This window comes from Paroedura picta, chromosome 7, assembly GCF_049243985.1.
Source record: "Paroedura picta isolate Pp20150507F chromosome 7, Ppicta_v3.0, whole genome shotgun sequence".
Lineage (NCBI taxonomy): Eukaryota > Metazoa > Chordata > Lepidosauria > Squamata > Gekkonidae > Paroedura > Paroedura picta.
In genome coordinates this window covers 19,966,526-19,988,064 of record NC_135375.1, presented here as the reverse complement: position 1 = coordinate 19,988,064, position 21,539 = coordinate 19,966,526, and the positions used below count along the sequence as shown (strand labels likewise).

At 46.1% G+C, this 21,539-nt stretch overlaps 1 protein-coding gene and 1 long non-coding RNA gene across 4 annotated transcripts in view; one reads left to right on the top strand and one right to left on the bottom strand.

Moving 5' to 3' along the window:
• Positions 1-3,644: 3,644 nt before the first annotated feature.
• Positions 3,645-21,140, bottom strand: LOC143842162 (uncharacterized). Of its 2 annotated transcripts, XR_013233008.1 has the most exons (4): positions 20,956-21,140; positions 14,363-14,592; positions 5,754-5,974; positions 3,645-3,915 (listed from the first exon to the last, which is right to left on the bottom strand). It is a non-coding gene; the product is annotated as an uncharacterized LOC143842162 (long non-coding RNA). The 2 variants fall into 2 exon arrangements; XR_013233009.1 differs by lacking the exon at positions 5,754-5,974.
• A 35-nt stretch (positions 21,141-21,175) lies between these two features.
• The window catches only part of PRLR (prolactin receptor), a 115,662-nt gene continuing 115,298 nt past the window's right edge, over positions 21,176-21,539 (top strand). For both annotated transcript variants that reach the window (XM_077346959.1, XM_077346960.1), the window contains exon 1: positions 21,176-21,366. The gene's annotated coding sequence lies outside the window, so the exon portion shown is untranslated. The remainder of the gene's footprint in view (positions 21,367-21,539) is intronic.

The window sequence follows — 21,539 nt, the reverse complement described above, 5'->3', positions numbered from 1 at the left end:
TTTATCAAATTGGGCAACTTTGGAATCAAATTGCATGTGCACCTAAAAGGAAAAAATACAGGAGGAGAAAGTAGAATGCAAACGTGGTAACCAGCTCATTTCAGGCCCAATCTCTGTTTAATTGCAGTGTCTTAATGCAGACATTGTCTCTGTAACAAAAGCCTCTGCTTGCAAACACGAAACCGTACCAGGCAATTTGTCACCTGTGGTGAAGAACAAAAAGCCAAAAGCACCCTCTTGACACCATGAACATAGTGCATTTTTTCTCTGTGTTCCCAGCCTCTCAAGATAAAAAGTATTGTGCCAGAAATTATTATAACCCAAAACCTGCCTGCTAAATATGTTAGCCTTTTTTTTTAAGTGAATCTTTGCATGCTTTTTAATGTTGAAATACTGATTGTGTTGGAAGTACCAATAACGATAAGTTTAATTTTATTGACAATTGCATTTTAATTCCTGTGAGTGGTTGTGTAGGGAGGGCCTGTGGACACTGCTTTGCCCAGAGACCTATAATGCAGTTAAGACAGCCCTGGTGGGGTGGAGGGGGTTGTGTTTGTGGTTCTGCCAGTGACCGGGCTTAAGGTCCGAGGCAGGATCAAAGCAATGTAATTGACCAATGCATGGCTAGATCCCGTCTGCAGGATCCAGTCAATTTAAACCAAAACTGACCAATAGCGTGCCCTGGCGGGAAGATTCATTGGTTGCAATTTTATAAAAGTTGCCGTTTTCCAAAGGTTTCTTAGTTCAGTTTTGCCTCTGGCAACATCAAGCTGAGATCACAATAAAGAGCTGGTTAAACTCCCAGTGCTCCTGGCTTCCTTCGAACCCATGGAGTTAATTCCAGGAGAAGGTCATCCGTGAATGACAGAAAACAAATTCTATGATTTGGTATGAGAAACTGGAAAGGGAAAAGAGGAGATGGGAAGAAAAACACTTTAAAAATGAAAGGCATGTCGACACAAGACATCCTTAAAGTAGAAACATGACTTTAGCTAGATAATAATTGTATTCGCTCCATTAGAGCACATGTCTTGTATTCAGATGTTCCCAAATTTATTCCTGTGTGTTTAAAAGACACATACAGACACGATGACAGTCCCTGTTCTCAGTCCATCGAAAGTAAGCCAAGGCCACCTGTTTATTTCTCTGGCTACATCTGCTTGGGCTTTGAGAGCAAAACCAGCAGACAATCCAGCTCAAGGCTAGGCTGAATGGCTGCCAGTCTAAGAAGGCCAAAGCGGGTGAGACAAACAGATGCCCCAATCCAGTAACTAGGTGGCATTGTGTGCTCAGATGTTCCCCTTATCATTTGACAGGATTCATTCAGGAGGGAAACAGAACTTCTCCTGATTTGCAGGAGTGACTTTTGGAAAACAAATGCATTGCCTATTTTTTTTAAAACCCACAGCTTATTCAAGGATGGTTAATGGACCATTAGCATCTGACAGAGATGGGGATGCACGGTTATTCCCTTTTCTAAGTGCAACAGAGAGTAGAGTTTCTAGAGAATATGAAAGGACCGTGTGTCAACAAAACAGTTCATCTGCTGAAAGAGACAGATTCAAATGGGTAGCCGTGAGTCTGAGGAAGAGTGCTTGCCCTCGAAAGCTCACATCCTGAATAAATCTTTGTTGGTCTTAAAGGTGCTACTGGACTCTGATTTTATTGTGCTGAAAGAGACAATGGAGCCTGAGCGCTTTAGAAGCCAGATACCCAGGAAACGTGATGTACAATGGCCCCTCCTTTCCTCTTTTCAGCAGGACAAAAGGAGACACAAAGGTATATATCTACTATAGCATTTTGTAAATGAATGCAAAGCCTGATTCCGCACCAGCTGTGCTGTTCCGGGCTGCCGCTGGTGCATCAAGGCGGAGAAGCATGTTCTGCTGCTTCCTGTGTCCCCAGGGGGTCCTTTTACCATGATGGATCCGGTCTGCCTCAGATTTGTGCTTCCTGATGGATGCAACTGGGGCAGAAAGGTTCTGCCTTAGAGGTGGGGGGGGGGACTGTGTGTGGGGGTTTATTTGCAGGAAGATGGGATTGTGTTACTATGCAATCCCATCTTCTTGCAAAAAAGAAATGCCCCATTTGTGACATATTATGACACTACACCCTAAATATGTTATTTGATCTCAAAAGCAGACTATTTGGGGTTTTACTTTGGGGGTTGTATCCCCCCCCAAGCAGTTTTGACATGGAAGGGGGCAGGGACAACATGTCCTTCATTGGGCATTGCTCGTTTTAAACAGGATGGAAACTGCAAGGGGCTTTCTTAGGAAAGCTTTCATAAGGCTGCTTTGCCAAATAATATCATCTGCAAAAATGAAGGATTGATGCTTGTTTGTTAAAGATCCCAAGTCATTAGTGGTTTTGTGTCTGGACGAGCCCCGATAGAAGACACTGTCCATTACCTTCTCTTCTGTGGGCTGGGTAATCGACCAAGAATTAGATTCCGGTCTTTCATTTTGATGGAGAATGTGATTATGAATAGTATGGTGGAAACTGAGCTATTAGGAGACTGCCAGCTCATGATTTACGGGCCTATCATATTCAGAAAGACTTTGATTCTGAAACCAGCAGGCTCATAGCTCTGCACAGGGTTGCTCTGTCATAGTATTAGCATTTGTAGTTGCCACTCAAAAAGGTCGTCCAAAATTGGTTCTAAAGATTGCCGTATCTGAGCACCATGCTTGGAAATACAGCGTACAGGTAAATGAGTGAATGTGGCCAGGTTGGTGTCTGCATCTGCCGTGAATCATAAAGGACTCTTTGAATGAGGACACACACTTCATGAAAATTACTTTTTCCCTTTTCCGACATTGTTTGGTGTAGTGGTTAGGAGCGCGGACTTCTAATCTGGCGAGCCGAGTTCGATTCTGCACTCCCCCACATGCAGCCAGCTGGGTGACCTTGGGCTTGCCACAGCACTGATAAAACTGTTCTGACCAGGCAGTGATATCAGGGCTCTCTCAGCCTCACCCACCCCACAGGGTGTCTGTTGTGGGGAGAGGAAAGGGAAGGAGACTGTAAGCCGCTTTGAGCCTCCTTCGAGTAGATCAATCCTGCTTCTTGCAGAGGGAAGATTTAAATCGGCCAAAATCAAAATGGAAATTGCATTCAGTGTAGACGGCAGGGATTGAATCAACCTGGGATTGGAATAAAAGCTCTGTGGAGATTCAGCCCTTGTATCATTTTTGACTTTGTAAAGCTGCCCATTGTATTTTTTTTAGATGCCACATTTTCCTTCAAACCTAGGGCTCTTTTCAGATTTGTCAAAATACCCATCTCACTCATTCACTGCTCTAGTCACCAGATTTAAATATTCAAAGATATCCCGAGTTCGCTATTAGAACATAGAATTACTCTTGCATATGGATGAGAAAATGGGAATGATGGAGAACATGGGCAGGTGATCCAATGTGCCTGCTTTCTGGTATAAATCCTTATATTGTGATCTCCTGGCATTCATGTGCTTACACATATGCACCATGTCCAGTTTCCTGTTGTGCATGAAAACCTATTTAAATAAATTGGCATTGCTCCTCTCCCCCCACATGTGTATATTACTCTGGGTAAATTATATATGTGTGGTAGGTAGGTAGAAAGATAGAATGACAGAGACACATACACCCCCACTACTCCAGCGGGTCATTATAATTTTAAATAAACAGCATTTTTTAAACGAGCTGTTTAAAAAAGATTGAAGCAATTCTCGTTGTTTTGGGCCCTGAACACACAGCCGCACCTTTTTCAGAGGCTCCAGAGCTGTGTGTGCATAATTACTGAAGGTATGTTGCTTGACTGTTGTTTTCCAAACATCGTTAATTGGTGTTCTTCATCACCCGTACAGCACAATAGTGGAAAGTGCAGAAGAACTTTTGCCATTTGATTTGCCACTGTGCCTAAACCGCCAAACTGAAAGAAAAAAAAATCACGACTGAAACGTGATTATTATTTTCCATGACAATTTTCCGCAAGGCCCTTTTTCTATTCTGTTTAACAAATACCAAGAAGTCTTCGTAGACCTTAAAGAAAAGGAAAGCTTGCATTGTGTTGCACAATGGAATGGCATCTTTTGCTCTTGTCTCATCTGAAGTTTTTTTGTGCATAATTTAAATCACGGAGATGGGCGCAATTGTTGTCACATATTCAACTGTTAGAGCAGGGAATGAAAATGGTTTAGAAATTATTGTAACAGTTTACTTCTTCAAAACCTAGAGGTGTTTTTCCCAGGCTACATCTTTCTGATGTGTGAAGTTTTCAGTACTCGCAGCTTGTATTGTGAATTATTATGGGGGAGGGAGTTAGCCACGCCACATCCAAGTTTAAGATTAGGGAAGATGAATAGATATGTCTTTCTCTCTCTTGTCTTTCTCTCTTCTCTATCTTCTGTGATGCCCATCCCTTGTTGGTTATCACTTGGACCTGTGCGTAGTCTGCACAGGGCTTTTTACCCAGTCCCAGTTAGAATGAATCCCTCCCGTCTACACTGAATTCGATTTCCCCTGCAATATCCAGAAGTGGATATAACCCTTGATATTTGAAAACCTGGCATCAGGAAATGTTAGGATATTTGCTTTTTTCTAATTAACTCCCTTCTCTGTGCCTCACAGCAAAAAGTCTTCCCTGATTGGCCAGGGTGTCAGTTCAAAGATTTCCTGATTGAAAGACTTGTCTTAAAGTGACTGCACTCCAGAAGCCCTAACTTCTCTCAGCAGAGATTTGCCTCTTGTTATTTCCCTCTCCTCTGCTGTCTACAATCCTCCCCCCCCCCCCCGTTCAATAAAAGAAAGAAAGAGGCTCCTGCTGTACTTGGCTCCCCCCTCCCCATTCTTCCCCCAATCAAGTGCAGAACACTTTCTGTTTCAGTTGGAGGGGATAGAGGAAGACCCGAGTTCAAATTGATCTGAATTCAGCAGGATCCACAACGGAAAAAACAATGTAAGTGCAGAATCAGCACTGGTATCCAGAAGTTTATTATCTCTGTTGAAGGCAGTTCCATTCAGCTGTCTTAGCTAACAACTATTGACAGATCTACTCCTTTTGGGTGTTGACAAATCTATTCCTTTTAAAACCAGCAGTCATTAGTGCTGCTTAAGTGCAATTTTCCTCCCTGGTCTCTATTGGTGATGCTTAATTAAGGTATTTCCCCCCCCCCCAACCTAGAGGGCACGGAATTCTTCTTTTAGGAGCTAGCTACATGCTAGCTTTCTTGGCATACCCATAGTGGAAAATAACTTTTAATTATGACTCCTTTCATAATACACATTGGCAACCTCAAAGGCTTTTACAGTCTTTTTAACAAACAAGGCCTGCTGTTGTTTATAAACAGGGATGCCAGTCCCCAGGTGGGACCTGGAGATCCCCTGGCTTTACAGCTCATCTCCAGGTGACAGAGATCAGTTCCCCAGAGAAAATGGCTGCTTTGGGGGGGGGGGGAGAGAGACAATAGCTTTATACTGCACTGAGCTCCCTGCCCTCCTCAAATCCCACCCACTCCCCGTCCCACCCCCAAAGGCTCCAGGTATCCCCCAACCCAGAGCTAGCAACCCTACTTAGAAGCATTCTGAATACATTGACGAAGGGAAGATAAAGAACCGTGATTTGGGTTCTTTTCCCTCCCTGATGCAGACCCCACAATGTCAGTCTTACTGGCCTCCTTTATATCCTAATTTCATTCTGGGGGGAGCCTGAGAAAGCAAGGGAAGTTTTTAAAAATCAGTATTTACATTTTGTTTGCTTTTACTGCTTACCTTGCTAATATAGGAACTGACTGTTCCATCCAAGGCAGAATTTGAGCGTTCTAAGCCCATTGATGCCGTTGGGTTCAATTGGCTTAGGATGGTAGTCTTGCAGTGGAGTGGGAATTTGCAACCTTGAAGTTTGTTCTTATTCCAGCTTTGGCCCTTTGGCTTGACCCCTTCTGCCACCGTTATTCATCTGCACAGGCATGAACTTGCCTGAGTTCCGCTTGCTAGGCAAATACATAGATTCAGGGGAGTTTAATTTTGGAACACCGAATGAAGCTATACTAATTGCAGTACATTGGGTGAACCTGACCATAACCCCAAAAGAATAAGTGATTATTACGACCTCAAGACAGGGACAGTTTTTACATTTAGTTTCCCAGGCAAACGGAGGGGTTTGCAAAATCGTTTTGAAAAACCAGACCGGAGCAAATAACCACAAAAGATACAGCCCCACGCACCTTTATCAGCGTATCAAGGCAGTGTTTTTCTGTAACGTGTGTCATATCACATGATGACCTCGCTCACATGAGCTGTTGTTTGTTAGGGGTATGACGTACAGTTATGATGTACTTTGGGGAATGGAAGTATTCTGTTTTGCTTTCTGGAGTAAACCTCTGAGAACATAAACCAGGGGTAGTCAAACTGCGGCCCTCCAGATGTCCGTGGACTATAATTCCCAGGAGCCCCTGCCAGCGAATGCTGGCAGGGGCTCCTGGGAATTGTAGTCCACGGACATCTGGAGGGCTGCAGTTTGACTACCCCTGTCTGAGAACATAAAACCTTGGGGAAAGTACAGGCATAGGAATGCATGCAAGCATAGCATGAAGGACCTTTAAAAGTATTGACTGGTGAATGTAGAAGTGCTATTCAACTGTCAAGAGATGTCACACCTCTCTAGGAATCACTAGAATTTCTAGAGGGGCCATGCCCTCTTAAAGATCCTGGGAACCAAAATGGTCACCTACTCACCTGGTCCTCACCTAGGATACTGGGCAACCAGGGAATTTCTTCTAATGATGGACATTGCCCTTGCTGATGTTAAAACGAAGGCAAGAGTAGCATGAGGCTACTTTGGCCCCCAGCACTGGTTTTTCAGATGCATTTGGGGGCTACAGAAAGATCCACTTCCATGAATCCCTCCACTCACAGTTTGTAGCCGTGGTTCTCAACCTTCCTAATGCCGTGACCCTTTAATACAGTAATTCATGTTGTGGTGACTCCCAACCATAAAATTATGCAAGGGTTCTTTCACAGAAATTAAATCGAAACTAACTAATGGCGTGAAGATCCATTGTTCATGATTGTATATAAGTTGCTTTTTTCCCCCGGGGTTGCTCAGTTCAGCTCTGCCTCTTGTCCCATCCTGCCGATCTCGCTCTTTTCCACTGCTCCAGACAAACGAACGCTCTATCTCGATCTACCCTGCAAGGCTGTTGTGTGGATGGTGCCCCCCCCCCCGGCCAAGCTGCTTGCCCTGCCATGACCCCTGCGAACGGGTCATTCGACCCCCAAAGGGGTCCTGACCCCCACGTTGAGAACCACTGGTATATAGGATTCAGAGCCATACATTTTGAATGGTGATTGCATGAGCACCTGACACCTGAGTTTGGCCTACCGATCCAGCCAGGTGCTCCAAACATGGAAACCTGCTTGTCCATAAATCTCCTTTGCTAGACGGGGGAATAAGAATATGACGGTAATGTAGACATTCAGTTGAAAGTATATAATTTCTATCTGTAACTGAATTACTATGTGGCAGTGCGTTAGATTGTTGTGAAGAGATGGCAACGCAGAGACATTATGTCACTGAAACTGTACAAAGTGACAGGGAATAATAAATGGCATGTTCAAAAATAACGGTGGAGGCAAAATGCACTTTTGCCAACACTGCTGTACATTAAAACTGATACAACAAGTCATTTTATCTCCCTTTTCTAGTGCTTTTTTTTGGGGGGGGGGGAACTGTGCTGGATCCCAGTGTTCACCTGATGCAGATGCAGAAGCTCAATTGTTTAAGGGGGAAAAAAACTGCTTAGGAACTAAATCTTCCTCTGAAATGTTTTTATCTTTATTGCTTCTTTTCTTTCCGCTTTTTTTTTTTTAGCAACCGTTTCATGGAAAATCAAAGAGGCTAGATTAATCAAAAACAACTGTCGTCTGAAAATGTGTTCATTACGAAATGGAGGCTCAGGTGCGCTGGCTGGGAGAGAATCAAGAAAATTATGTCTGCCAACCCCTTTTTCAGTAGCTCTACTTATAATTTGAACAGATGGGAAAGGTCTAGTGCAGGGGTAGTCAAACTGTGGCCCTCCAGATGTCCATGAACTACAATTCCCAGGAGCCCCTGCCAGCATTCCATGGACTACAATTCCCAGGAGCCCCTGCCAGCATTCCATGGACTACAATTCCCAGGAGCCCCTGCCAGCATTCCATGGACTACAATTCCCAGGAGCCCCGGCCAGCATTTGCTGGCAGGGGCTCCTGGGAATTGTAGTCCATGGACATCTGGAGGGCCGCAATTTGACTAGCCCTGGTTTAGTGGGTCAATTAAAAGCTTTGCTACTCTAATGAACACCCCAAGCCCTTTTCTTCTAAGCAGAATGGGAATCAAATGTCACCCTTTCCCTTTAAAAAGAAAGGCGCAACTCCACTGCTGTCCATAGATCACCCAGATATGTCACATTGATGGATAGATTGCAAGTTGTTATTACTGCAGGCACAGCAAAACGGCCTGACACAGTGTGCTTGCGATTCCCAGCCTACAAAACCAAGCACGAGAGAACAGGGAAAGGATGACAAACAAAACGACGTCTGACAAAAAAGACAAGGATCACCCAAAAAGGTGCTTGGGCTGAAAGGTAACTGACACATCACAAGGTGGCCATTTTCTCCAGGGGAACTGATCTCTGTCACCTGTAATAGGAGGAGATTTCCAGCCATCCCCCCAGCGCATGACAACTCTGTGTATCGCATCCACAAATCATTGTGCAATAGACTGGGCCATTTCGCACGGCTTCAAAATAGCACAATGGTTGCTAATTGGAAACGCTACTAATTTGCCATAACCCACGACGTCGTAGACAATCTGCAACAATCCTGAAACCGACCCGCCAAAAGCGCTTCGTTGTGGCGCTTTCAGGGGAATCCAGAAAAGTGGATTCACCCTCCGGATAGCGATACACTCCTGCAACCAATCTGCAACACTAGCGCTAAAGACCTGTGCGTTACCATTGTTGCTGGTTCTTCAAAGTCCCTCCCCCTGGCTCTCTCCTCCAAACTTCCGGCGAAGCGATCGCCATTTTTTTTTCTCCGAGCGAGCGGGGATAAACGCACCGGCGAGCCTCTTTCTGTTTAGAGGCTTCCCTGGCTTCAGTCCTTCACCTTTAGTCACTAAGCACAAACCACTGAAAAGCCCGTTTGCTGAAATAAAGTCCTTTTATTTTTTACACATAAATTCAGCCGAAAATCGAGCCCGTGAGAAGGGGGGGGGGGAATTTTTTTTTTATCACTCGAGGCAGCGTGCAAACGATCATACAATCAAACGACAGCTCACATTAGGCAGCTGGATGGGTCTCTCCGTAGCAACGAATCTACCTAGATTCGTTGCTATGGGTCTGGTTTTTTTTTTAAAAAACCTTTCTTAAAGGGAAAGGGGCTGTTTGGGAGCATGCTAACGGCTGCCCATTGGCTGCTTGACGGCCAGGGGCGGGACGAGCTTGGCAATAGCGCTTCCTTTCTAGCGATTTCTGCCGAGACCGGAAGCCTGTGGGAAACGCTAAAAAACGCAACTGATTCCACTACAAAGCCAGGTGTGCAAAACGACGAATTCCACTATTTTAAATGGCGATTTTTCATTCCGCAAACAATTTGCAACAAAGATCCCCGTGCGAAAAGGCCCACTGTCATCAACGGTGGAAAACAACATGACATGCAAAGTTTTAGGTGTGTATATATTAGTGGAAGCGCTATGCTCTTGCACTGCAGTGTCCGTTTCATTAAATTATAATATTGAAAGTACATTATAACATGGAAAGGGGTTAAAGCACATCTGCTGAGTGCTCCAGGAAGTGTCATGATTTAACAGCTCTGTAGGATGTGGTAGTCCCTAAAACCTGCGTAGATCTATGTGAATTATTTTGCAGAGTGGTTGTGTTTTGGCTCAATGGGATGCTGGGCTAGAGACACATTTCAACTGGGTTTTCTTCCCATTACCGTTCAGTCGTCTTTGGCAATATTCTAAGCAACCCATTTTTCATTGGCTCCCCAACTTCATATACTTATGTAAGCATCCGCTGGAGTGGAGGGAAGACTGGTGTACTTACCACCGTTTCCCCCTCCAGTGGAAGCTAATAATAGCTCTTAAGTGTCAGGTCAAATTTTGTATGGTGCAAAGAGCTCACACAGGATGCCATCATTTGCATTGGCACGGGCCATTGATGTAAGAGCTTTCTAGGTCAGTGCAGTTGTTCATCTTGTCCTATATCATGCAGCTGCCAACCATTTGCCCTGGAGGGCCAATCATTTATTCATTTACTCATTCGTTTTATTTTATTTAAACTCTACCTTTCTCTCCAAAATAGTACACATTGTTCTTCTTACCTCCATTTTATCCTCACAACAACCATGCAGGGTAGGCTAGGCCATGGGCCTTCCCTGATATTGCCTCTGGCCCATGTGGTTGAAGCACAGTTCAATTTATTGTTGGCAGAGTTTCACTATGCAAAGAGAGCAGAGCCCCAAGTTGTTTAAAAAAATAAAATAGTTTTATTAAGCTTTATATAGAAAGTTTACGTTGCTCCAATTTGGCCTCACTTGGTGTCCTGTGTTCAATTTGGGGCACCCCATTTGAAGAGGGATATAGACAAACTGGGGCGTGTCCAGAGGAGGGCAACAAAGATGGTGAAGGGTTTGAAGACCAAGATGTATGAGGAAAAGTTGGGGGAGCTTCATCTGTTTAGCCTGGAGAGGAGACGACTCAGAGGGGATCTGATAGCCATCTTCAAGTGAATGGAGTAGAGTTGTTCTCTCTTGCCCCAGAGAGACGGACCAGAACGAATGGAATGAAATTTATCCAAAAGAAATTCCGCCCCCATATCCAGAAGTCCCTGACAGTTAGAGTGGCTTCTTAAATTCCAATGCACAAACCCTTCATTTTAAGACTTTACGTTGTCCTTCACATCACAGCTATATGAAACCATGAGTCATTCACGGCCGCTGAAATATCGGTGGCAATCCATACCCAAGAGATTCACGGTAGCACATACAACTTCAGCTTCTATCGAAGGCGGAATAGGCAGGAAACACACTGGCCCTGATCCAGTAGTTGTCACATCTGGCAGGGAGAGGAAGCAACCCACTCCTACCACAAGCCCTAAATTACGGATCCTGGTTGCGAGTCCGTAGTCTTTGTCATGTGATTGGCATGTCTTGGAGCAGTGGTCTCCAACCTGCGGTCAGCGGCCCGATGGCGGGCCGCGAAGGCCAGGGTGCCAGGCCGCGGTTCCCTCTCCCCGCAAGCCTGCGGCCCGGGAAGCTTCTTACTGTGGGAGGGGGGGGAGAGGGAATAAGGGCCGTGCCGCGCATGTGCGCTGCGCGGCCGAAATCGCACACGCGTGGCACTTTCGTGCATGCATACACGAAAGTGCCGCACATGCACAATTTCGGCTGCACAGCATGCATGTGCGCATGCGCGGTGCGCAGGCGTGGCCATCGCCCTGCTGGTCCCCAGCCACGAAAAGGTTGGGGACTACTGTCTTGGAGGACCACAAAATGCAAGAGTAGAGTTTGTTTCAAAAACTCTTAGAATAAAATACATACTTAAACAGGCTTTGGCTTCTTTACACAAATTGGATTGGGTTCCTTTCTGTCCTTTCCAGATCTACCTTTTGTCAGGAACGGGCAAATTAATGTCACAGCAGGGAGTGCCTTGCCTCAGAAACCGAATCTTCTGTTTGCCTTGCTGCCTCTCATGCATGTTTATGGCCAGTCTTTTATGGTGGGACAGTCATTCTTGTCTCTCCTCCATTCCTGGATGAAGCCTTGGGGCACACATGTTTATAGTAAAAGGTGTCATGCCCTAGCCAGCGGCGACCCTGCCTCACTCTGAAGAAGAGGACCAGCCCCTGAGCTTCAAGCACTGACAACAGCCTCTGAAGCACCAGAACTGTTGGTGAGACCAGCTCAGAACCTTAACCACAAACAGGCACAAGCCCCCAGCCCCTGGCAGCAGATGGCTCCCACCCTTGCTTCCTGAGTCAGAGAGCAATGACTTAAGAAGCAGTACTCTATTTTGGAGGAAAGGAAAAGGGGTGCTAGATTAACTGCTCTAGGCAGGGCTGGCCTGGTCTCCAAGAGTCTTTGTAGAGTTCAGACTGCTTGGTATAGTGACTGAGAGCAGCAGCTTTTAATCTGGTGAGCCAAATTTGATTTCCCATTCCTCCACACACAGCCAGGTGAGTGTCCTTGGGCCAGTCACAGCCCTGATAGAGCTGTTCTGACGGAGCAGTCCTGTCAGAGCTCTCTCAGCCCCACCTACCTCTCAAGGTGTCTGTTTTGGGGAAAGGAAGGCGATTACAAGACACTTTGAGCCTCCTTCGGGCAATGAAAAGTGAGGTATAAAAACCAACTCTTCCATTTGGGAAGCAAAAATGCTTTTTTGTACACTGGGAAAAGGGCCAATAAAGCAACCAGTCTCTCTTTGCGATTATATTTATAATAAATGAAAACAAAGCAAAACAGATGGGGCTTTTGTCATTATGGGAAGCCCTCTGGGAATACCCATCTGATTATACAACTTGTTTTCTTCATGACATCTATTTGCAAAAGGATCTGTAGTGCCATGGAAAATATGTAAACAGCAGAAAGCAGAATAGTGCTGTAAGTACAAAGCCGAGACCATGAAGATTTTGTCACTGAGAAATGTATTCTCGATACTTCTCACGCAGAAGGGCCGACGTGCCAGGAAGGGCGGCGTATAACTCGAAAAACAAAACAAAGACAGAGAGAACTAGGGATAGCCAGATCTGCCGTGTCCTACTCCAGGGAGATTGGGATTTCCCCCAAACTCCCCTCAGCTTTCGAGGTCACATTCTGTAATTCATTGAATTCTGGACCAGCTTCTTGGCCTAACAAAGGCCATGGCAGGGTGTGGCAAGCACTTTCAGACTGACCCTCATATGTCCAGGAGAGCCAGCTTGGTGTAGTGGTTAAAAGCGATGGTTTCTAATCTGGCGAGCTGAGCTTGATTCCCCACTCCTCCACATGCAGTTAGCTGGGTGGCCTTGAGCTAGTCACAGTCCTGATAGTGCTGTTCTCTCAGAGTTCTCTCAGCCCCACCTACCTCACAGGGTTCTTGACTGGCCCCCAAACTTAATAAGGCAACCGAATCTGGCTATTAGTGCATTCTGTTGCTTCTAGGGCAAGCAGAGTGCCTTGGCTGCTGTTTGGAGCATCAACCTGCTGGATTTCTGTAAAGGAATGTCTGAAGAAGGCTGCAGCTGAATAATTGCTAGAACCAGTGTCTTTTAAAAAATGAATGGCTAAATTCTGTGTATTTTCTAGCCATTTTGGTTGTAGGACAGAAGCAGTTGTATTTTGTATTGACTAATTAGGGTTGTTTGAGGAAAAAAGGGGGAAAAGACTTAATTTTTGTCATGGCAAATCAGTACATGCTTACACAGTAATTGCTGTCTTATGATATCTTTGTTTGCAACCGGGAGTCTGGCAACCCTCCAGCTGGTTCTCTCTCTCTCCCTTTTGGCTTGGAGACTTCTCTCAAATTTAGGTTTAGAACTGATTCAGCAGTGGGAGCAGCGACAATACAGGTGTATCCACATCTGCCACTTTGATACTCTGGTCAGCGGTAACACTACCAGCATGGGGTTTGCTCCAGGAGAGAATATACAGGAGATGGGTCTCACTCGAGCAAAATATGGCAGATTATTTATCACTAGAGACAACAAAGGGGGTGTTTTTCTCCCCGCCTGTTTTTGCTGTTTGTCTCCTTGGAGGTGTTTTAATATCTGACTCCAACAGTGCAATCATGCACAAGAGGTAATTGTTCTAAGCCCACTGAATTTAGTAAGTGTAACGCTGCTGGGGATTGTACTGTAAAATGATATGTGACTAATTAGAATTATGTGTTCAGAAACAAATCCCCCCCCCCCAAAAAAAAACCCCTGTTGTTAAAAAAAACGGTTTAATGCGTTTAAACCACAGAACAGCCTTGCAGGGTAGATCGAGATAGAGTGTTCGTCTGCCTGGAACAGTGGAAAAGAACGAGATCGGCACGGTGGGACAAGAGGCAGAGATGATCTGAGAATCCCCGGAAAAAAAACCCAATTGATATACAATCATGAACCATGGATGTTTATAGCATTGGTCCATTTCGGTTTAATTTTGGGGAAAGAACCCTTGCATAATTTTATGGCTGGGGGTCACCTCTACATGATGAACTGTATTAAAGGGTCACATCATTAGGAAGGTTGAGAACCACTGGTCTAGTGGCATCTAACCTGGAGAACTGGGTTTGATTCCCCACTCCTCTACATGCAGCTAACTGGGTGCTCTTGGGCCAGCCACAATTCTTTCAGAACTCTCTCAGCCTCACCTACCTTACAGGGTATCCATTGCAGGAAGGGAAGGCCATAGTCAGCAGATCTGAGACTCCTTCAGGTAATTCAAAGTGGGATACAAAAGCCCAGCTGTTCTTCTCTTCCTGACAGGAACATGTATCAGGGTGAGCTGATATTTCCGTCCAGTGTGATGTTCCTTCTATGGCAACCACAGTTCGCCATCCTTTTGCACAGACCCCATTGCAAGTCTTGTTAGTCGGTGTTGCTGTCTGGAAACAGATGGAAGGTGCTGGGCAAGTGAGGTTTGTTCAGCATACATATATAGATATACTGGAGAAGGAATGCCTATCTGGGCATGTGGAAAGTTTTAAGGCTTGCTTGGCTGATGGCCAAGCAACCCAAGATAAAGGTAAAGGTATCCCCTGTGCAAGCACCGAGTCATGTCTGACCCTTGGGGTGACGCCCTCCAGCGTTTTCATGGCAGACTCAATACGGGGTGGTTTGCCAGTGCCTTCCCCAGTCATTACCATTTACCCCCCAGCAAGCAAGCTGGGTACTCATTTTACCAACCTCGGAAGGATGGAAGGCTGAGTCAACCTTGAGCCGGCTGCTGGGATCGAACTCCCAACCTCATGGGCAGAGCTTTCAGACTGCATGTTTGCTGCCTTACCACTCTGCGCCACAAGAGGTTCATAGCAACCCAAGATAGCCAAGTTCAGTTACAAAAGTGGTACCTGTTAGATCCATGGGTCAAAGAACATGAAGGCACTGGAATCATTCAGCTCTTTATTGTGAGTTCAGCTCATGGTACAAGCCATACGAGAAAACCCCTGCATACCTCCCCCCCCCCAATATACATGGCAGAACAATAGTAACTTCCAGCGGTTGCAGCCGATTGGGTCCAGAATGATTTAAACTGATTAGATCCCTAGAGGATCTGGCTGCATGCTGCCCAATCGTGGTGCGGCTAGGACTTTTGAATCCGTTGGCTCCCGTGAAGAGACCAGTCAGATGCGAGCCAATCATTGGCACAGTATTACCGCCCTGCCTCGAAGTCTTCAAGCTAAGGCCCTTGGCAGATCCACCAACCCGAAGGACAAGGTTATAGAGAGTGAAGACCTGAACACCATCTGGTAGAGCCTGAAGAAATCTGATCTGTCTGAAGAATGGACATGTTCTGGATTTCCCAGGTAGGAACTTAATTCCTAAGTATGTCGGTCAATGGCAAGGAAGTCGAAGAGGATTTGGCCTTTGCACCAGTTTTCTCATCTGACATGGCTCCCAGGTAGGATGGCCAACCTCTAGGTGGGGTCTGGAGGTCCTAGAATTACAACGGATCTCCAGACAGCAGAGATCAGATCCCCTGGAGGAAATGGTTGCTTTGGGTGGCATAGAAGAACCAACTCTTCTTCTTCTGAAAGGGACAGGACATTTTTCTTCAGGCCTGTTGGCAACCAAGCAGCTGATCCTGGCTCAGCTGGACCATCTCACTCAAGGCTGTCCACAAAGGAGCCCTTTGGTTCTTTCTTCTGGCCACACCTGTGCTCAGGTTGGCAAAGAGGAAGGGAAGCAGCATCTCAGCTGGGCTCTGATGCACCGTGCAGCAATGCTCCCTAGATTTCCCTCCCTTACTTCCCCATGTCCGCTGCTGTTTTCTGGGAAGTGCTGCTTGAAGGAAGGGATTTTTCAGTTGGCTACCTCTGTTTGTCAGAGCCCTGTGAATGTAACTCTCAAGAGGTTCCTCCGAAGCTGAATATTGCTGCCTGCTGTATCTACTCTTCTTACCGTTTGGCAGAGATCTCTGCCGTGATCAAGACATATTTTCACAGCGCTTCTGAGATCATATTTGCCAGCTGAGGACAGGCTTCTAAATGCAGGAAAAACAAAACAGAACCCCCATGTATCCCTCCAGAGCATTTAGAGACAGTTTTGTGACTGTTTTGTCTTTCTCTTCCTTTGGAAGATCCTATTTGCTCACGGCCAGTCCCGGTTTGCATCCACCATCTGACCACTTGCAGAGGTATTAACATCTTTTTTAACAAGCTTGAAAACCGAATGCCCTGATTAGAGTGTTTCCCTTCAGATCCCAAGCTCTTTAACCTTCTCTTTAACATTTCCATATACTTTTCTGGATTAACAGTGTAGCCAGCAGGGCAGCGAAATTTTTGTTCGGCAAACGTGTCTCGAGAAATCCAGAATGGTGTTGGAAAGGACTATTGGGTTACAGCTGTTTTATGGCGACCCCAAAGGCTTTTCAAGGCAAGAGATGAACGTAGGTGGTTGGCTCTTGCCTGCCTTTGCAGAGCAGCCATGGACTTCTTTGGTGGTCTTCCATCCATGTACTAATCAGGGCCAATCAGGAAAAAAAAATTCACAGTCAGAGTAGTTCAGCAGTGGAATAGGCTGCCTAAGGAGGTGGTGAGTTCCCCCTCATTGGCAGTCTTCAAGCAAAGGTTGGATGCACAATTTTCTTGGATGCTTTAGGATGCTTTGGGCTGATCCTGCGTACAGCAGGGGGTTGGACTAGATGGCCCCTTCCAACTCTATGATTCTATGATTCTATGATTCTATGAATGCTACTTAGCTTCAGAGATCCCATCAGATTGGCCTAGCTTGAGCCACAGGGGTCAGACCAAGACCAAGGGTAGAGCGCTGAATACAGAGGTACATTGGGGGTGGTTCTAAGCCTAAGGGAGCACGAAATAGCACCTTCATCATCAGCCAACCATGCAGTAAAGTAACAAGGGGGACGGAAAAATAGGTGAAGCACATGAGAATTAGGATCGGGTGGCTGAGATGATCTGCTCATAAGAACATAGCAATCGCCCTGTTGGCTCAGTTGAAGGTCACCCAATCCATCAGCCTGTTCTTGACGACAGAAACTTTGAATGTAGCAACTTCAGCCATTTCACCATCATAGAAACCCCAAGAACCACCTGTCATAGCAGAACAAGCGTGAGGTCTATTCATGAGAAAAGCCTGCTGAGAGACTGACTGGCTTCTGAGTCTGTTTTATGTGACCAGGAAGTGGGTAGGAGGCAGCTGAAACTGGAGTTCCCACTGTACCAGCTATTGCTCCCTTACCAGTTCCCCTGACCTTCGCCTTAGTGCGCTGCCTTTTTCTCCTTTACATTTCTCCAGGAAGTGTTATAGTTACTGAAGACCTGTCCAGATCCTATCCTAGGGTTGCCAGCCTTAAGGTGTGGCCTGGGGTTCTCCTGAAACTAGAGATCAGTTCCCCTTGAGGTAGCAGAAGCTTCAGTGAGGAAAGTTTATGGTATACCACAGAACTGGAGGTCCAAGAGTGGCATTACATCCTTGATGAAATCCCTCCTTTCTCCAAACTTTGCCCTCATAAGAACATAAGAGCCCTGCTGGATCGGACCAATAGTCCATCTAGTCTAGCATCCTGTCTCACCTAGTGAGAAACCAATTCCTCTGAATAGCCAACTACAGGGCACAAAGGAACATGTTCTGAGAGGAACCTAAGAAAGAGCCCTGCTGGATCAGACCGATGGTCCATCTAGTCCAGGATCCTGTCTTACACGGTGACCAACCATTACCTCTGGAGGGCCAACAACAAGGCATGGGGGCTAAGACCTTCAGAAGAACATGAGACAAGCCCTGCTGGATCAAATCAGCAATCCATCTAGTCCAACATCCTGTCTCACACAGTGTCCAGTTAGTTCCTCTGGAGGATCAACAACAGAGCATAGAGAAAGCAAGACTTTCCCCTTATGTTTCTTCCTGGCTTTGGGATTCAGAGGTTTAGTAATTCTGAATGTGGAGGCTCCCCTTAGCCACCATAGCTAGTAATTGGATTTATCCTCTAGAACAGGGGTAGTCAACCTGTGGTCCTCCAGATGTCCATGGACTACAATTCCCATGAGCCTCTGCCAGAAAACTGTGGCAGGGGCTCATGGGAATTGTAGTCCATGGACATCTGGAGGACCATAGGTTCACTACCCCTGCTCTAGGACATATCCTCCCTCACCGGACACTGCCCTCAAATCTCCAGACATTCCTCACAATGGATCTGGCATCTCTACCCCAGCTTCTCCATAAGTGAAGTGGTAAATGATTGGCTGGCTGGTTGGCTGGTTGGTTGGCTGGCTGGTTGGTTGGATGGATGGATGGATGGATGGCTGGTTGGCTGGCTGGTTGGTTGGTTGGTTGGTTGGCTGGATGGCTGGATGGCTGGCTGGTTGGCTGGTTGGTTGGTTGGTTGGTTGGCTGGTTGGTTGGTTGGTTGGCTGGATGGCTGGCTGGTTGGCTGGTTAGTTTGCTGGTTGGTTGGCTCCCACATCTTACCTCCATGCCCACTTCTCTGAAGGGGCAGGTCACCATATCCAGGATTCCTTGAAGTCTGAAAAATGTTTCAGGAGTTCCTCTGTGGTCAAAAGGTTGAAAAGGGCTTGTGCACAGCTATGCATAGGTTTATGTAGCCATGCAATTTAATGATTTTGATGATTTTAACAATTTTACGTAGTTTTAAACCTTGTTAGCCGCCCTGAGCCTTCGGGAAAAATAAATTCAGAACAACAACAACAACACTGGGAGAAAATGCACTCCTGCTGACTTCAATTTTATTGTTCTTTGAACTCCGGTGCACATTGACCTCTGCTTTTGTCGGCATGGTCATAGGACTTGTTTGACTCCTGCAACTGGCTCAGGGGCTTAACTGTACATTGCTTTGTCCTCATCTACCACCTCTGGCCTTCCCATCTCTGCTCCTGTTCTGTAGAGCAGGGACTTAATTCCCAGGCACAGGCAGGCCTGATTCAGACCACAGCCTTGATGCACAGGGAGAAGGAATGAGGCCTTACTCCACCTGGCTATGCATTGAGATCAACCCTCCAGGCTTATATTATCTAGGTGATGCCCAGACTCCCAGTTTGGAATAGTAGAGCTGCGACTGAGAGATTCTTTTTGCAGTTTATACCACTATTTGCGGTTCTCTTTATTGTTTGGTAATTGTTATTGGGGGTTTATTTTGATTTTTGTACTGTTTTATATCGTAAACTGCCATGGGACACCAATTGACATGAATGGCAGTATATAAATCAAAAATAAACCAAACTAAAACTAAACGCTACTTGCTTATTTCCAGCTGGAAAGATTTCCCAGGAGCAGATGGGCTGCACTGATTTGGGTAGCCCAGGTTAGTCTGACCTCTTCTGCTCTTGAAAGCTGAGCAGGGTCAGCCTGATTAGTACTTGGATGGGAGACGACCATAGAAGATGGGGGTTGTTATGGAGAGGCAGGGAATGGCAAACTGTTGGAATGTTCAAGATCTGCAGTGTGCATAGCTGAGCAGAATATAAAGGGTGTCCTGCAGGGGGCATCGGAGGACATGTAGATTTAGCACAGATAGGATAGGGACATCCTGGTGATTTTCAAATGATCTCCTCCAGTGTCCTGATTGGCTCAACAGGACACTTCCTGCTTTGTGAGCATACTTCCTCCCTGCTTGCCTTCAGGACAGCAGTTGAACAGCAGAAAAATGACCGCAGCTAGCGAGTTAGTTAGGTCTCTCCCCTCCTCTTTCTGTACATAGTTGTCTCTCTTCTGAACAAAAACTATTCTGTTCTTGAATCATCCTGGTGCCCCACTCTCCCTGCATATTCAAACTCTGCCAACTCAATCCACCTCTGTTTTGTTTCTTGCCTTGAGAACTCTGCAGTGTCGCCATCACTCAGCTGTGACTTGACGTCACTTCCCATAATCACTGATTGGCTATGGGTCAGTTGCCCCAGTGGGCCAAGAGCAGCTGACCGGTGACCTTTCAGGTCAAGCAATACAGCATGGGCGGAGCCTCTTTTCCCAATGTGCCCGATCGAGATCAAGTTTGCATGTGTCCCAAGCACAAGCAACACCTTTGGCGCGCATATAGATGCGATACGATCTGGATTGGCTGATTCAAATTATTGTTCCAGGAAGTCTCAGCACCTGTTATCAACAGTTGTGGCCATTCTGACTGGCAGAGAGGTTTTCGTTTATCTAAAATCATAGAATCACAGAGTTGGAAGGGGCCATCCAATGCAGGATCAACCTAAAGCATCTAGGATAAGGATCTGTCCCCCCGCTGCTTAAAGACTGTCAGTGAGGGCAGAACTCACCACTTCCTTAAGCAGTCGATTCCACCGCTGAACTACTCTGTGAATCCCCCCCCCCCCGACATCTAGCCGATATTGTTCTCCATGTAGTTTAAAGCCATTACTGCGGTTCTTATACTCTGCTGCTAACAGGAATCTTTTCCTGCCCTCCTCTAAGTGACAACCTTTCAAATACTTAGAGAGCCATCATGTCCCCCCTCAACCTCCTCTTCTCCAGGCTGAACATTCCCAAGCCCCTCAGTTTCTCCTCATATGGCTTGATCCCCAGGCCCCCGGAAAATCAGGGAAAATTTCCTTTTTTTTTTGCACGAGTCGAACAGGAGATGAAGCTGCTTGTCCCCCTTTTCTGCTTTAAAAATCCATGCCGCTTCAGCCTGCTTTGAAACAAAATATATTTGACATTAAGCGTGCAAAGGGAGGTCTGAAAGGCGATCCTTTTGTAACAAAAGTACAATGTGTTTGACTTTAAAAGTGCGCACCCAACCCTCTTATCCCCCGGACTGTATACATACACACCTTAAGAATGTAAATCTGAGGCTTAAAAACACATCTTCACGGCTCCCTTCATGTAATCTGTACCTTTGGTAACCTTGTAAAGCTGTCAGTCTCTGGACATTTTGCACGGCAGAGAAAAATCACTGTTGTGCCTGGAGCAAGGAACTCCAGTGTTGCAATCCTGGCTCCTCCTCCAGCAAGAAGACATACACAGAGCTCGATTCCCACACAGCCGAGAAGCTGTACGTCTGAGACGCCGAGCTCCAGAAAGTGCAGCTTGTGGCTGTGTTCGTTTCCCGGGGGACCCGTACCCCCCTCTGGATTTACAGGATTCATTAAGAACCACCTTGCCGGCTCTAGATTTTCCTCTCCTTGTCCAGGAAGCTGAACCGAGCTGACATGGATCCAGCCAGACTGCCTTACTCCAGAAAAGTGAGTGCTGGGGTTCCACCTTATTCTTACAGCTGTTTGGGTCTGAGTGGTCTTGACGTGAAATATATACCTGTAAGGTAGCGTCGAGTGGGATTTTGTTTCACTGGCCGAGCCAAAATCTCTGTGATGTTCATCCAAAGGAGCACACAATTGCTCGTGGAGTTGCTCTCCGG